This window comes from Canis lupus, chromosome 31 (assembly GCF_003254725.2).
Source record: "Canis lupus dingo isolate Sandy chromosome 31, ASM325472v2, whole genome shotgun sequence".
Lineage (NCBI taxonomy): Eukaryota > Metazoa > Chordata > Mammalia > Carnivora > Canidae > Canis > Canis lupus.
Genome location: NC_064273.1, coordinates 26,250,434 through 26,268,273, shown reverse-complemented (window position 1 = coordinate 26,268,273; position 17,840 = coordinate 26,250,434). Strand labels below are relative to the sequence as shown.

Sequence of the window (17,840 nt, the reverse complement as noted above, 5' to 3'; positions counted from 1 at the left end):
TAAAATTGTTATCATTGCCAAGTTGCAAAGTTCTGAAAATTTAACACTGTCATTTATTTCTCCTTTTTCTTCACTACCAGGACCAATCTTTTGCCAAATTTGGTTTGTATTTTTTTATAACTTCCTCTTCTTTGGAATGCCAGTTCAACTGTTCTTCACTAGAAATTTCTTGCCTTTTATTTTGTGCAATAACCTCATAAAGTTTCTCTGTGACTTCAGGTTGTCACCAATTTATACTAGACATTATGGCAAGAAATAATTTTTGTATCCAACCCAATTCCATTCTATTCCACAAATAATTAATGAACACACACACACACACACACACACACACACACATACCCAGTTGCTGCATTTGATAGGCAATGGGAGAATATTAGATAAACAGAAAAAAACCACATTGTATCCATGGTATTGACAGACTTAAGAAAAGAAACATAAAAATAAGATGAAGATTTTAACAAAGTTAAACCCAGAATGCTATGTGATTGTTTTATTTTTATTTTTTTACATTAAAGAATTCATTTATTTGGGGGGGGGGGTAGAGGAAGAGAGAAGAGAGTCTTAAGCAGACTCTATGCTGAGTGTGGGCCCCATGTGGGGCTTGATCTCATTGCTCTGGGATTGTGGCCTAAGCCCAAACCAAGAGTTGGATGCTTAACCTACTCAGCCACCCAGGTGCTCCTATGTAGTTGTTTTTAATTAAGACTTCTCTATGGTTCCTCTTTTCTGGCTGGAACCACGGAGGATACAGAAGAGAAGAAAAAGAAGTTTCCTGTGGTGCCAGAAACCCTTAAGAAAAAGCAAAAGAATTTCACAGAGTTGAAGAACAAGCATCTGAGAAAAAAGTTTGCCCAAAAGATGCTTCGAAAGGCAAGGAGGAAGCTTATCTATGAAAAAGCTAAGCATTACCACAAGGAATACAGGCAGATGTACAGAACTGAGATTCGAATGGTGAGGATAGTGAGAAAAGCTGGCAACTTCTATGTGCCTGCAGAACCCAAATTGGCATTTGTTATCAGGATCATAGGTATCAGTGGTGTGAGCCCAAAGGTTTGAAAGGTGTTGCAGCTACTTCGCCTTCGCCAGATCTTCAATGGCACCTTTGTTAAGCTCAACAAGGCTTCAGTTAACATACTAAGGATTGTGGAACCCTATATAGCATGGGGGGTACCCAAACCTGAAGCCAGTGAATGAATTGATCTACAAGCGTGGTTATGGCAAGATCAACAAGAAGTGAAATTCACTGACAGATAACACATTGATTGCCCAATCTCTTGGTAAATATGGCATCATCTGCATGGAGGATCTGATTCACAAGATCTATACCACTGGAAAACGTTTCAAAGAAGCAAACAGCTTTTTATGGCCCTTCAAATTATCTTCTCCACACAGTGGAATGAAGAAAAAGATCACTCATTTTATAGAAAGTGGAGATGCTGGCAACAGGGAAGGACCAGATCAATAGGCTTATTAAAAGGATGAACTAAGGTATCTACCATGATTATTTTTGTAATCTGGTCAGTTAATAAATGACTGCTTTCAGGTGGAAAAAAAAAAGACTTCTCTATGAATCTTCACTCTGTATATTAGATTCAAAATGTAATAAAACAACAGATAAAAGTAATTCCTCTTCTTAATTCATGTGTTTACTCTTCTGAAAGTCATTAATGTAATGTCGCAGGTGGACACTGCCTGGTATGAAAAAAGGAGGTCCTAAAAACTTCACCAAAGAGGTGAAGCCTGGGTTTGCCAGACAGCCACCTGATGGTGACATTCTAGGCAGGCAAAGTAGCTGGTGAAAAGGTATGCAAGTGTGGAAAAACTGGGGTTCTTCCTCCAACCAAGGTCAATGGTAATTTATTAAGAAACTCCTGCAGTCTATGATTCACATCATTGTCCTGTGAGAAGTTTGGTAAGGTCAAGAATATACAGAGTATGTCATTTTAAGTTCAGAATTTGTGTTTCACTGTTATGGTGATGGGGAGTATTGAATTCATGAAAACACACCATCAAATTTATAGCTTGGAAAAATTATGGTGGTGGTTTATAGGATGGATTGGTGCCAGAATGATCAAATAATTTGTTTCAATAATGTGGGAAAGATGGGGCACTTAGGTGGCTCAGTCTTTTAAGCAGACAACTCTGGATTTCAGCTCAGATCATGATCTTGGGGTTGAGATCAAGCTCTGTTTAGGGCTCACTAACTGGGCATAGGGCCTGTTTGAGATTCTCTCTCTCTCTCTCTCCTTCTCTCTCTTTACTCTGTCTCTCAAGTAAATAAATAGATCTTTAAAAAATAATGTGGAAAAGATGATAATGATGATATATAAATAGAGGATTGCCTGAGAAGGTGGTACAGATTTTAGAGATAAATGTAGGAGGTAGAGTCAGGGTTTGATGACTGCTTACTTGTTGGTAGTTGGTGGAAATATTGTGAAGCATGACTTGGAGGTTTGTGGCTTGAGTGACTGAGTGTTACTTTAACTCACACATAGTGATAAGCTTGTAGAGAATGAGAAATAACTGGTGAAGGCCGAGTTAAGGCAGCCCTTAATTAAATAGTTAAAGGATGAGCAGAAGGTACATTAAAGTGAGACAATGAAAAATAATTTTTCAGAGTAGTAAGATTGGAGCTAGAAAAGCCTGTTATCAAGAAACCAAGGATTGCAAGTGTTTAAGACAAATCAGACAGATAAAAGAGGTACTGAAGATTGGAACATGGGTCATAATTAGCATTTTTACCAAGAGCAGTTGCAGTGGATGATAGGATTGGAGTACAATTCTGGTGTGGAGACAATGTGAAAAAGAAGCACTGCTGGGTCACAGATAGGTGGTGCGCAGGGTCAAAGGAGAGTTCCTGAAATACAAATTTAAACCTAGCAGCAGAGACACATATTTTTAAAATTCAAATCCTGATGCCTCTTATATTGTACATGTTTAATACATGCTTACCAGTTGTCTGATGACCATAGAAAAGCAAGTAAGAAAATTAATGCAAATAAAGATTATTGTAATAAAATCTACTTTGTGGTAATGATAATGGAAAAATACATTTATATTAAATCCTGGAGTCTAGAAGGATTGATATTTCAGAAGATTATAAGAAAGAATAATCATAGCACCTATAATAATTAAACAAAGATGAGGAAGCTTTGAATAAAAGGTGTGTCTTTCAGAGGGAGGTCGTGGATTTATGACACTTTATATGTTTCAAAGTCAAAACTTCTAGAAAAGTCAATGTTCTTTGTCCCTAACTCTTTGTTACACACCTCCTTGTCATAAAAATGGAGCCCCTTGCCTGCAGCCCAGGGAGTATCCTGGAGACCCTGGATCGAGTCCCACGTCAGGCTCTCTGTATGATGCCTGCTTCTCCCTCTGCCTGTGTCTCTGCCTCTCTCTCTCTCTCTGTCTCTATGAATAAATAAATAAAATCTTTAAGAAAAAAAAATGGGGCCCCTTCCTCCAAAACTAGAGAATAGCATAGTGTTACCACAAATACAGAATGCCTTGAGTTTGAAGTGTTCACTTTGTAGCAAGTGTAAGAGTTAGTCAAGGTGGTCCAGATATGAAGTGTTAATGGTTCAACTATAGTGGTGAAGATCAAAAAAAGAGCTTAAAAAAAAAAAAAAAGATTTGGGATATAAATGAAAAAAGTCATCAGTGTTTGTTACTTGTCAGTGACAGTGTTTGTGATCTTGTCAGTGACTTAATCTCTGACACCAGTTTCTTCCTTTTTTTAAAAAAAATTTCTTTACTTTTTAAAGATTTTATTTATTTATCTGAGAGAGTGCCCATGAGAGGAGGGAGGGGCAGAGGGACAGAGAGAAGTAGATTCCCTGCTGAGCAGGGAACCTATGACTCAGGCTGGATCCCAGGACGCTGAGATTATGAACTGAGCTGAAGGCAGGCGCTTAACCGACAGAGCTACCCAGTCACCCTTGTCAGTCTGTTCATTTATAAAATGAGAAGAACAAATTAGAAAACATTTCATACAGAACTCTGAAAATAACATGGGCTAACATGTATGGGAGTGTTTACTGATCAAATAAAATTGTTCATATTTGTGGTTATTTTAACTATTACTGTTGAAATTTGTGTTTTTGTCTCTATATTAAAATGACAAAATGGAAATTAGAATTGAAAGGATCTTCAATATTATCAAATCTAATGATTCCTGTCTTTCATTCATCAACTAATTCATTTTCTCACTCATTCTTTCATTTAAAACTTCATTGCTCAGTGCCTTCTTTGAATCACACATTGGGTTAGGTCTTAGGGATAAATAAAATAAAAGGTATTTCTGGTAAGCAAATGATATTTGGCAAGAAAAATTGATAAAGCAAAAATTATAGTGTAATATGCAGGGATCATCATAGAGATAGTATTAGGCTATAACCTCAGAGAAGGGGTATGTGGATCAAATTGTGGGAATCAGAGAGGGCCTCCTGGAGAAGGTGAAGTCTGTTGAGACTCAAATGATGTTGGAATCTGCTAGAAATTACTCTGGTGGAAGTATGTCTTAGGCATTTGGAGCATCATATAGGCATGTAGGAAATGCTGAAGTCAGTTTTTGGCATTCCTGAAAGTGCTGTGGAGGCTAATGAATGTTGATGTTTAAAACCAAGGTTGTTGAATATGTTTTAATAGCACAGACATGGGTGATGTCGATGACCTTCAAGGCTGGTGACTGGCTTGACATACTTTTTCAATAACAGCAAATTAAACTGAAACTTTACAACGAATTTGGAGTCTCCAAAATAATGAGATCATATTATGCAAATTACTGTGGTGATGAAAAGCAGAGTCCTACTGAAGTAAGTCCCACCCATTTCTCACAGTATGGAAAAGTCCCAGGTGTGTGGGTGACATCCAGGTGTTAAGAAGTTCCTACTACAATTTACTAATCCTGAAACTGTGGGCTGTTACTGTTATGGAAACTACTATAGAGGCTGTGGTTATGTACCTAGCTGGGGCTGTGGACGGAGCTACAGAGGAATGATTGTGGCTATAGTTCCAGATATGGCCATGGATTTGGATCCAGATATGCCTGTGGATATGGTTCTGGCCATTTTGCTGCAGAAGATGGTATTTTTCTTGCTCTTAGATCAAGCACATCCTTTGCTTTTGAAGTGATTCTTCCCAGTCAAATCTATATCAAGGTCCTTATCTGACAAAGCTATGTCCAGCTTAGAACTAGGTCACCACCTACTTGAACCCATTTGGGCTTAAATAGTTGTTCTCATGAATAGAGTCTAAGTCACAGACTTTGAAGTCAGTGAAGATTGGAGATCTCAGTTGGATTATTTTTATTATTATTATAATAAATATAAACATAATGCTATTATTTTTCATTTTCCATTATGACAAAAATGACTCTGCATGTGATTTAAGGATTATTTAATAAATTATACTAGTCATTGAATATCCACAGTTTTGAAAAAGAAACTAACACCTGTCTTAAGCCATACACAAAAGTCCCTTAAAAAGAAGCATAGCACTGAGTACACTGAATATTGTATGTAAATGATGAATCACTAAATTCTATACCTGAAACTAATATAGTATATACTGATACTGTATATTAACTGGAATTTAAATAACAATTTGGAGAAAAGGGGAAAAAAAAAGATTTTATTTATTTATTTATTTGAAAGATAGAATATAAATGGGGGGAGGGGCAGAGAAGAAGGGAGAGGGAGAAAATCCCTAGCAGATTGTGCACTGAGTGCAGAGCCCTATGGGGGCTCAATCTCATGACCCCAAGATCATGACCTGAACTGAAACCAAGAGTTGTATGCTTAGCTCATGGAGCCACCTAAGTGGCTAAGTGCCCCAAGAAGCATAGATTTAAAGTGCAAAAGGTAAAACGAGAGATTTTGACGAAAACATTGGAGAATATCTTCAGGATCTTGGAGTAGGCAAAGATTTCTTACAGATGCAAGAAGTATAAAACATCAAGGAAAAGTAGATATATGGGACTATATTAGAATTGAGAATTTTTGTTTAATTAAAAACATCCGTTAAAAGAATAAAAGGAAAGCTATAGGGTGGAAGAATGTATTTGCAATAATTATTTATATTTGTGAAGGACGTGTCCAAAACACATAAAGAATTATAAATTTATCAGGAGAAAACACAATCTAGTAGAAAAATTAATGCAGAACTTATATACTTCATCAAAAAAGGATATCAAATAGCCAATATATGTTGTAAAATGTGTTTATCTTCACTAGTCATTAAGGGTATGCAAATTAAAACTACAGTGTGATACTATTACATATCAATCAGAATGGCAAAAGTGTAACAGACAATATCAAGTCTTATTGAAGATACGGATAAATGACCCTTCCACTTAACTACTAGAAGTCTCTATAGTGATCCAACAATTTTGGCAGTGTCTTTTAAAATGAGTTTTATCCCTATCTTATGATCTAATAATTCTATCCTTGATTATCCTGCAAAGAAATACATATTATGCTTATCAAAGGATGTACACAGGGATGCTCTTGGTGGCCTTATTTTTAGTAGCTAACACCTGAAGCCACTCACATGTTCATCAACAGTAAAATGCACAAATGAAATATGGTCTTTTCATAAAGTGGTTTACTGTGAGGAAAGGAGAACAAACTCATGGCTTTTATGTATGCAAAGTGGAAAGAATTACACAAATATATAATGATGAACAAAGGAAGTCAGTCACAAAATAATGGAGGGGTGTCATTCCATTTGTGTAATATTTAAAAACAGGCAAAACTAATTGATGGTATGAAGAGTTGGGATATTGGCTGTACTTTTGCTCTCTTTTTTGGGAAGAGAATTGGGGCATGTATGAGGGGGGTTTTGAGAAATTAATGTTAATTTCTAGATCTGGGTAATGGTTACTCAACTGCGCTCACTTTGTGAGAGGTTATTGAGCAGCACACTTTGATTTTGTATCTTCTGCATGCATGTTATGCTGCAATGGAAGGTCTATAAATATTCTGTCATCTGTGTCACAGGGGATTTATCTCCAGCCAACTATCGACTCATTAACGACAATTCATTATGCCATTTCTGTCCTCTATTTCTAAACTTTCTCCCTTTCTCTGACCCTTTTAATACTCAGGGTAATTTAGTTCTCATTGTAGCCATCACCCAGGATGCTTTTTAGGCTCTTACTTTTCTCCACTAAAAATAAAAACAGTCCACAAATTTGCACTTCTAAATTCAGAAATATTTATTTCCTGGAGATGAATTCTCTCCACTCCGTCATCTCCTAGAGAGGTGGAATTAATTAATTATACCACCTTTTTAATTGTAGATCCCTTTGAGAAGTGGCATTCAGGATGGGCCTAGGGGAGATTTTCATTTTTACTTAGTAAGATTCACGATTGAATTAATTAAACTAAATAGGTATCGACATGGATTAAAACAAAATGCCATGGAGAGCAGTGAGGAGGATATAAGGGAATGATATATTTATAATCATGTGATATTTGTAATACTCTAATTCATAAGGAACATTGATTACTACTAAAATCTCCTGTTACAAGAAATGATTTCAGTTTGTTAAAATGGGACATTTCCGAGCTTAAACTTAATGACATATAATGATTAAAATTCCAGAATCTATCCGGAATAAACATTCCTGATTTCAATGTTCAAATCTTCTATCGCTTACTTGATTTGTAATCTTGGAAAATTTATTTTCTTCTCTAAACTTATTTGAGGAAATAAATTACAGGGAATAATAATGGCTGTTTATAAGAATGTTGTGAAGATTAAGCATAGCTTTATAGAGTAGAGTTTATTACAGTCTAAGAGCTAATTATCAAAATGTCATCAAAATCATTTGATGGTAATAGAATTTCAAGGCAGAATTGTAACTACTCCCAATCAAACACATAGAAATATCTCCAAATAGAATGTTATATTAGAATAAAAGTAATTCATCCCTTAGTTACTGAACTCCAAAGTATCATATGATACCAGATTGCTTTCCTTATATTTTAAATCATAAATAATTATTAAAAGGTTTTCAGGAGAAAAAAGGCCACTAAAGTAAGAGATTATATTTCCGTGGTTTGATCCTTTTTATTTTCTGCTTCTTCATAAAATAATATAGTAATTATTTCAAAATGTCCATTATAGAGCAGCCCGGGTGGCTCAGTGGTTTAGCGCTGCCTTCAGTCCAGGGCATGATCCTAGACACCCAGATCCAGTCCCATGTTGGGGTCCCTTCATGGAGCCTGCTTCTCCCTCTGCCAGTGTCTCCGCCTCTCTCTCTCTCTCTCTCTCTCTCTCTGTGTGTCTCTCATGAATAAATAAAACCTTAAAAAAATGTTGATTGCATTTGGCAATTAGTTCAATTATGGTGATATTAATGAGAATGTTGAATACTTAAGCAGAGTGGTGAAATTGAATATGCTTCACCTAATTTGTGAGAGAATGAATAGTAAAGAGAACAAAATGAGTATAGGCTACTGTTTTAAGAAGCTTCATGGTTAAGAGAAAGAGTGACTAGTGGTCATTAATCATTTGGGTAAAGAGGAACTTCCAAAACATATCTGGAAACAGAAGACTAAAATACATATTCTTCAATGTTGCGACTCCCCAGGACTTTGCACGTGTACTAATAATTTATTGCTATATAGCAAATTACTACAGATTTAGTTGATTAAAACAATATATATTCACCAGCTGCCAGTTGGTCAGAAGTTTCAGAACAACTTGACTGGAATTATGGTCAGGGTCTTACAAGGCTAAGAACAAGTTTTTGGTTAAGTTGTTTTGGTCAAGTTTTTGGTCTAGTTGTTTTGGTTTTCAACTAGAGGCTGAACTAGAAGGATCTACTTCAAGTTTCCTTGGGTTTGGGGCAAAATTCATTTTCTTCATGCTGTAGAATTCACACATGTAATTTGGTTCTTCAAAGCCAGGAATGGAGAGATGGAGAGAGAGGCGAGAGACAGAGATAGAGAGATAGAGGAGAGAGAGAGAAAGAGAAAGAGAGAATGAATACTGCTTTAGATTAGTGAGGTATATTCAGTATGACCTCCCTTTTGATTAACTAAAAGTCAACTATTCAGAGATCTTAATTACTTCAGCAAAATCCCTTCACTTTTGCTATATGAGGTAACCCAACCCTGGGAATGATATCCCATCACTTTTATAATAATCTACTGGTTACAAGAATGTTACAGGTCCTGCCTATATTCAAGGTAGGAAGATTATAAAAAAGCATAGATATTACCTGATGAGAATCACGAAGGCCATCTTAGAGTTTTGTCAGCCATTGCCTGCCACCTTATGTGTTATCTATGTTTAACAAGAGCTTGTTGCTTCTTGAGACATCCAACAACATTAATTAAAAATACTGACATTGTAAAACTTTGGGAGAAAAGAAATGTGATAAACAAACGCAGAAAAATACTTGGGTTCAGGAAGAATGGAGGGAAGATGGCTACTTTGTAATGGTTAGAAATTATCAAAGTCTACCAATCATGATTCAATAATAAAGACTTTTGTTTACCAATCATGATTGAATAAAGAATTTTTACAAATATTTGAAAACTGGAAGCTTTGTCTTTTGCTTGAGTATTTTTGATCTTTGGTACTATACTATAAACAAACAACCAAAAAAGAAAAGAAAAGAAAAAAACTCTTAGAGTGATCCCCCTTTTTCTCTCTATATATTCTACTTTAGTTTAATGTTTATAAGAGAACAAAATGATAATGTTCTTCTGTACCTCAGAGAAGATGTACAACAGGTTTATGAGCTAGTCATAGTGACCAACTTGCAAAACAAACTATGATTAAATCCTTAAAAATAAAAATAGAAGACCATAATGTGGGAAATACAAGAAAATAATTTAGTATTAAATTACCAGATATGTTGAGTATTGGCATTTGAAAATGAAAGCATGGACAATTGCTCAAGATTCTAGAATTAAAAAAGGCCTGTTTCATAGTATTTAAAATGGTTGGAATGAGGGGCCCCTGGGTGACTTAGTTGGTTAAGTGTCCGGCTCTTGATCTCAGTTCAGGTCTTGATCTCAAGGTTGTGAGTTCAAGCCCTAAGCTGGGCTCCATGTCCAGTGTGGAGCTTACTTAAAAAATAAAATAAAACAGAAATTAAAAAAAAAAAAGGAATAGGAGCAGGAAACAGTGTCTGTTGTGATATATATCTGAAGACTATTAGGTACTGCATTTCATTTGCTTTGTCTAACTCAAGAGACTATAATCATAATGAATATATGGAAGATTCAAGGGACTGGACTTCTTGACATAAGGAATTCCTCTAAAAATTAGTTCTGTCTACAGAGTAGATTGGCAGCATGCCTGGTTCATGTTCCTGAAGGTTTTAAAGCAGTCCATGGCACCAATCTTTAGACATGTTGTGGATGGAATTCCAGTGTCCAGGAGAGAGTCAGGACTTATTGCCCTCTTAAATGTCTTCTTACTAGAGCACTCTGGAATTCTGTATGCAAAGAGTGGCATTGAAATATAAAACCTTGAGAAGAATGATGATGCTGAATCTAGAAACAGAAAAAAATTAACACGATTTTGTACAAGTTTGTGTAATGGAGGGAGAGGTCAAATAGTTGTAGTTGGTTTTAGAAACTTTATCACATTGTGGAGAGATACCTTCTAGCATTGAATAATTTGAGATCCAAAGTAGGGAGCAGATGATGTGTGTGTATGTCTGTTTTGAGGAAATCCAAAAATTCGCCTTCAATGGGCCAATCTCTATTCTAGTTTCTGAACTATAAATATTCTTTTATCAACATTTATGAGATGTATATTGAACTTTAGGAGGGGCTGTGGATTTAATGGTAAAAGATAAAGTTTTAGACTCTGATGAGTTCTCAGTTTGGTGCCCTGTATAGGGGAGATAACAAGACCATACCTTTAATCTTATATCAAAAATAAAATCTCTTAAATAGCACTTACTAGAGTCTGGGTTTATAGATACTAACTCAAGTTCTCTTCCACAACCTTAAGAGGTAGATACTACCATTATAGTCCTTCCATAGATGAGAAAACTGAAGCACAGAAAGTAAATAGAATTGTCTAAGATACTAGCACTATTAAGTGTCAGAGCCAGAGTTTGAACGAGGATCCATCTTTTTCAAGTGCCACACCAAGAGACCTCTCTTTCAGAGGTGTGCCATGGCCAGCTTACACCAGCTCATGAGTAACTATGTGTGCCTTTTCCCAAACTCACACCACGGACATCATGTTGATAGTTTGAAATTGGCTAGGATGGAAACATTTATTAAATTTTTTTCCAGCTAGTCAGTTTGGCAGCACTCTATTGGCAGTTTATGGTACAAGTGACGTGATTGCTCTAAATGTTACACATGGGGTGTTTGAGGGGGGGAATCAAAAGATAGGCATTGAAATCTGACATAATGGGGAATGTGAAGTTCAGGATACTTGAGTTCATTCATTTCTTTTCCCAAATTTTTATTAAAATTCCAGTTAGTGAACATACAGGGTAATATTAATTTTGGATATAGAATTTTGTAATTCATTCTTGAAGAATGAATGGGAGGCAGACTATCAGATGACTGGGGAAATGACCTCATAGGCCAAAGAAAGGAAATAGAATCAGTAAGTTGTCACCTTATTGACAGATGTCTGGCCTCTCCTGGAAGGGCCAGATTAGGAGAGACAGTCCTAGGTTTCTCTACAAATATTCTCAGGGTCTGGGTATCTTGGAAGGCCTGGCCTATAAGATGTCATCCTCAGCTGATCTACAGCAGTCAGCAGGACCTGCCTTGTCAATATGCAAGTGGAAACAGAGAAAGATCACATTAGGCAAGAGTGTTGCATCAAAATCCATAAAAATAGCTCTGAGAGGAACCTAGTAGACAATATTTCCATCAAGAATCTTAAGTACAGGGGCAGCTCTGGTGACCCAGCAGTTTAGCACCACCTTCAGCCCGGGGCCTGATCCTGAGGACCCTGGATCGAGTCCCATGTCGGGCTCCCTGCATGGAGCCCGCTTCTCCCTCTGCCTCTCTCTCTCCCTGTGTGTCTCATGAATAAATAAATAAAATCTTTTAAAAAAATCCTAAGTACACTGGAGACTATTCATTGTTGAATACTGAGAGACTCTGGGGAAGTTGGAACTATTTCTCAATAAATGAATGGATATGCTTGGGAACTAATTATCTCTTTGTTATAACAAGTCTTTGGTAAGAGACTGGGAAATCATTTTGTAAGACATGGATCAAGAGAATGAGCTCTGGATCTGGAAACTATTGTGTAGTTACTTTTGAGCTGAGAAACTTTGGGAAAAGTCCATTCTCCTTCAGTTTCCTTTTTATCGTCTTTGTAAAACTGGGATCCAAGTGACTGCTGTATCTTTTACAATATTTTTTTTTACTGGGGTCATATAATTTTGTTTTTTATTTGTAAAGTTACTGCATGATTTAAGCATACACAGATATTTCTGTTGGAGGATATTTCTTTGTGTAAGATAATGACTCAATAGTTTCTGACTTAACATTGATGGCATTTGGTGAGTTGCCATGAGGTAAAGAGTATATTTAGTATCAATGCAGTACTTTGCTTCCTGTGTACTATATATAGTAATGTTCCTAGGTCAGAAGTATTTAGCAGGCAACAACTATTCACATCAAGGTTAATGAACTCTGAATTATGTTATGATGCCAAGCCTAGTAACATTGTTTAGCATTTATTTTTGGTAATAAATTATTGTACAAAATGCTCATGCAATGTGTTATAAAACTTCTAAGGCTAGTTTATTACCTGAATATTTGGTCTCATTCATTCTCAAAATATTAAGTAAGATACTTTTATAATAAAATGACAAGACTTTAACATATCAATTTGAAAATATATTTAAGAATATATTAGGGTGTGAGGTGCCTGGGTGGCTCAGTAGGTTAAACATCTGACTCTTGTCAGCTCAGGTTATGATCTCACGGGTTGTGGGATCAGAGCCTGCCTCCTCCCCCACCCCTATGCACACCTCTCTCTTTCTAGAAATAAATAAATCATAAAAAAGAATATATTATGATGAGATCAGTAGAGCTATTACCAGCAAATATTGGTTAGTTGTATTTTGGGGGGATGAAAGTATTTTGAGGTGAAAATTGTTAAGTAAGGAATCAAAATGCAATAAGTAGGTGAAGGTTTATGTTAAATGCTCCAGGGAGGTTAAATAATATGGCCATCCTTGGTGACTTGCTGAGAGTAGTAGCTTTGGAGCTTCAATGGGTTGGAATGCAAATTGCAATGAATTGAAAAATTAATGGGTAATAGGCCACACACAGGGCACAGCCAACTCTTTGAAGAAGTTTCATTTTGAAGAAAAGCAGTGAGGTAGAGTGACAGTGGACCAGATTCAGGGCCAAGGACTAATTCCTAAAATATTTATGGAAACTTGAGAACACGTTTTTCCTACTTACATCCTTGTGGTCCTTAACTTTGTGTCCAGGGCCAGCTACATGATTTGCAAACTCAGTGTAAACTGAACATGCAATACCCCTTGTTAAAAAAGCTGAAGGAAAATCTTTTTCCTGTATTCTGTGGTCTCTTTTGACATGTCATGATGATTTTTTGTTCACTCTTTAGTGTCATTTGCTCTTGGGCAGAGGGATGTCTCTTGAGTGAGCCTAAATTCTCACAGAACCTAGACCCCAACCTCTCCCATGCCTGTGCCCGTGAGGGGCAGCAGGTGGCAGTAGTCACTGGTGGGGATGGGGCAGTGGACCCATTTGGGGAGGTAGTAGGTTGTGGGAGGTGGCACTGCCTATGAGAAGATACCTGAAGTCCCTAATACATGTCCCATGGTACCGAAGACTTCACTTACAAGCTGTAAATTCAAAGATAGAAGTATTAAGAACTTGTGCTTCATGTATAGTGTGCACCCAGTACATGTTTGAGAAATTGAATTGATTTGTCTACTGATTATCTAGGGAAGAATGTGATTACACTTGTGCAAGTTGACATCATTCGAGACTTGTCTGGGGAGAAGGCAGGCAAGACCTTTTGATCTGATGGCATCAGAAAATTTTAAAGGATTGTGTGTGTATTGAGGATTTGGAGGTAGGGTGGGAATTGCCACTGACAATCATGGTGGAAGTCTAAGCTTCAAGATGGTTTTTATCTTCTGGCTTAATTTTAGATGAATGGGATTAAAGTTAATGTATTTTTACACAGGCTTAGGTTCAGAATTAAAGTGCTTGTAAAGAGCTATATTCATTCTCTCTTAAACCTAAGTTGTCTTTTTTTTTTTTTTTCCAGGAGAAGAAGAGTAATTCTGATTAGAATTACTGAAAGTCAGAATTAAGCAATTCTGATTTCAAGATACAAAACCTGGAGGAATAGGTAATAATGGTACCTTGGTCATTAAGGGATACTTGGAATTCACAGAAGCATAGTTAAAAACAACTCACATTTGGTTTACATAAACCTGTGAAGGTCAAAACACAATGTATGAAATGGATCCATTAATATAAAAAAGCAAGTCATAGAGGCTGACAATTTATGAAATAAATATTGGCATTTTGCTTTTTAATGAAAACTAATTTATTGGATTCTGCTTGTCTTTTGAGGTCAAACATAAAGACTATTGAATTTGAAATCAAAAGACTAAGTTATATCTTATACAGGTGTGTGATTCTGGCCAAGTCCATCCCCCCCACTTTTTAAAAAAATATTTTATTTATTTATTCATGAGAGATATATATACAGAGAAGCAGAGACACAGGAAGAGGGAGAAGCAGGCTCCATGCAGGGAGCCCGATATGGGACTCGATCCCGGGACTCCAGGATTACATCCTGGGGCAAAGGCAGGTGCCAAACCGCTGAGCCACCCAGGGATCCCCACATCCCCCCCTTTAATGCTAGTCCTGTAATATTGTTTTGTATAAAATGAAAATAATGATAATAATATTACTAATATTGCCCAATAAGGATAAATACACATACACAACATACATGAGCATATATACACATGCAGATACAATTTCAAAGCCACTGAATTTCATTAGAGGATGAAACAACACATATTTTGGTCTATGTAAGGTCATGAGTTACATGAGAGATAGGTTTTTAGTAGAATTGGGGTGATGAAAAAGAAGTTATTTTTTTCCAGGCTCATTATTAACTAGAGATAAACCCTGGTTAAGAGCAAATTCATGACTTCCCAACAAAATTGGAATGCCTAGTAATATGAACTCATTTGAAACAAATTATTATGCGACTAAGTAGTCAGACTTTGTATTTCCAACCCAGCCCTGACAGTATGTAAAGGTCTGAGACTAACATTCAGACTTGCAGAACTATACTGCACCTGCTCCTCCTCCATATATTTACACCTCATTGACATTTTCACCCCCTAAACACCATGAGCTGCTACTACTCTGGAGATTCCTATAGAGGCTGTAGATGTAGCTCTGACTAGGGGAATGTCTGGGGGTGCGAGAACTCTCAAGAATTGGGATATGGATCTGGCTCTGGCTGTGGCCAAATGGGTCAAGCTCGGGTTCTGACTACCGTTGCCATGGCTACCATTCATTTTGCTACAGGAGATGCTTTTTCTCTTGCTGTTAGAAAATCACTACCAGAACATCCTTTGCTGCTGAAGTGGCAATAGGAAATCTGTTCCAAGGAGTAGTCCAATAACTAAAAATAGTTATTTCTTTTAACAGTTTTTGCCCCAGATGGGCTTTAAGGTCCATGGAAGAAAGAAGATAAAAATTCTAATTGTTTTCTGAAATTTAACCCTTCTGCCTTATGATTTCTTTCCATGCTGTAGCCTTAACCATAAGCATTAATGCTCTACACTGGAGCAAATCAGCTACCCAGAGAAATGCTTCTTTGAATCTGTTAAGTCTGTCACTTTAAATCATCTCACTTTAAATCATCAGTGAGTACAGGTTTTGTAATTTCCCTATCTTTTTATCTTCCCCATGACTTTATGAGTTTTTTCAAACATTTCTCAAAGTTTTTTTCAATAATTTACTGTTTAGTGAGTAATTACACCTAAAATAACAAAGATACCCCACATTATATATATATGTACATATATATATATATATATATATGCACAGAAATCAGTGTTGTGTTTATGGGAAATGAAACTGATAATGTCTTATAGAATAGAATGCACTGGAAGAGGGAATTATATGAGTCGGGAGAATGCAGGGAAGATGTCATGTGGGCCTGAATGGAGTATTGGCACCAATAAAGGGGAACCCCTTCTGAACCCCTCTGGAGGTCAAATCTCTGAATTCTGGGTATAATGAGGGGGAAGATAGAAGAGAAGAGAAACTTAGTGGAATTGTACACTTAGAATATTTAGACTCATGAGGAAAGAAGTGACATGGGTTACTTTAAATCATCTATTATATCTAAAGTCTTATGTAGCAAGAGGGTTTTATTTGCTTCTTGTACCCCAGAGATCACAATTAGAACCAAAAGATAATAGTTATAGGAAGAATAACTTCAAAATGTAAGACATCTTTCCAGTAACTGTAGATGTAAGAGTCAAATTATCTACTCTCTGGGAATTCACATGATGGCAGCTGCCCAACTACAGGTATTGCAAGCAAGACTACCACAGCAAGAATTCCAGTTATGTGGTGGCCTAAGAGCCTGAGAACTGTTCATCAAGAATGACATGGAAAAAAAAAAAAAAAAAAAAAAAGAATGACATGGAAATATAGAGCCTGGCTGGCAGAGAAAATGATGTTGGCACTTACAGAGACAAAAAAAAGAAGAAGAAAGGAGGAATATTCTCTCTTTCTCTTTTTGATTTGCTGTCTCCTGTATTTGTAGTAGGGAGTATGTACAAATTGGGGAGTCAGCTCTTTACACTGCAAAGTATTGTAGAAAAATAGGAAGATTATCATGGCTGGTGTGAATTTCAGTCATTTTTTCTTCAAATGAAATCAGGTCTTCTGGATGCTCAGCAGTGTAAAAAGGAGTTGTTCTCCAATTTAGACACTTAGGAAAAAGAAGAAAAAGCTTGTATTATGGTAGATGTTGTGGATAATCTCTCTATTTATCATGTATTATCTATCTAAATGGACCCAGTGTTCAATGATTTTGTAATCTCGTCTAAGTAATATACCAAGATTGGCAGTAGAATGAAGTAATTATTTTTATAGTGGTATACTATCAGGGTTATACAATATAGGGTAGTTGTTTAGTAGTGTAAGAGTGAGAAGAGTTCCAAGCAAAGAGGACATGTGAGGCCTGAAGGATGAATAGGACTTGGCCAGTCAGACAGGAAAGCAGGATAATCAGTCTTCATGTGCATTTACGATCACTGCTCAGAGAACTGTAATCACTAAGCAGATCTGGAGAGGAATTCCCAGGCTTTCCCTGCTCTCCTGAGTATCTAGAGAGGCAGCACCTGCTCTTCTGTGAATAGGAGAGGGCAGGCCAAGAAGCATAGGCTGATGAGCCCATCAGCAGAAGACTAAGACAATTTGGCTCTGACACTCATCTGCTGTGTGACTTCAGGCTAGTGACATAATCACTATGCCTTAGCTTCCTTCTGTGAACACTTTTTGTCAAGTATCTGTTCTTTTCGTTTCAGATGGTATGAGAATGAATTGAGATAACACGTGTAAAAACACTTTACAAACTATAATATAGAAGCATTGTTTAGCGAGAATTGTCCATTGTTTAATGAGAGTTTAGATAAGAACATTTTGGGGGGTTAGAAGCTAGAAATAATTATACCATAAGAAGAAAATTAATGTACATCACAGATTATGGGGATCTGTAGAATATATTTCACATGGATATTAAGGATTTGCTGTTTAATAAATCTTTAATCTTGACCAAAATCTCTTATTATAAGATGATTCTTA

The 17,840-nt window shown here is 36.5% G+C and overlaps 1 pseudogene; it reads left to right on the top strand.

Annotated features, from left to right (window-relative positions):
- Positions 1-791: 791 nt before the first annotated feature.
- LOC112661797 (60S ribosomal protein L7-like) lies at positions 792-1,523 on the top strand (annotated as a pseudogene).
- Positions 1,524-17,840: the final 16,317 nt, after the last annotated feature.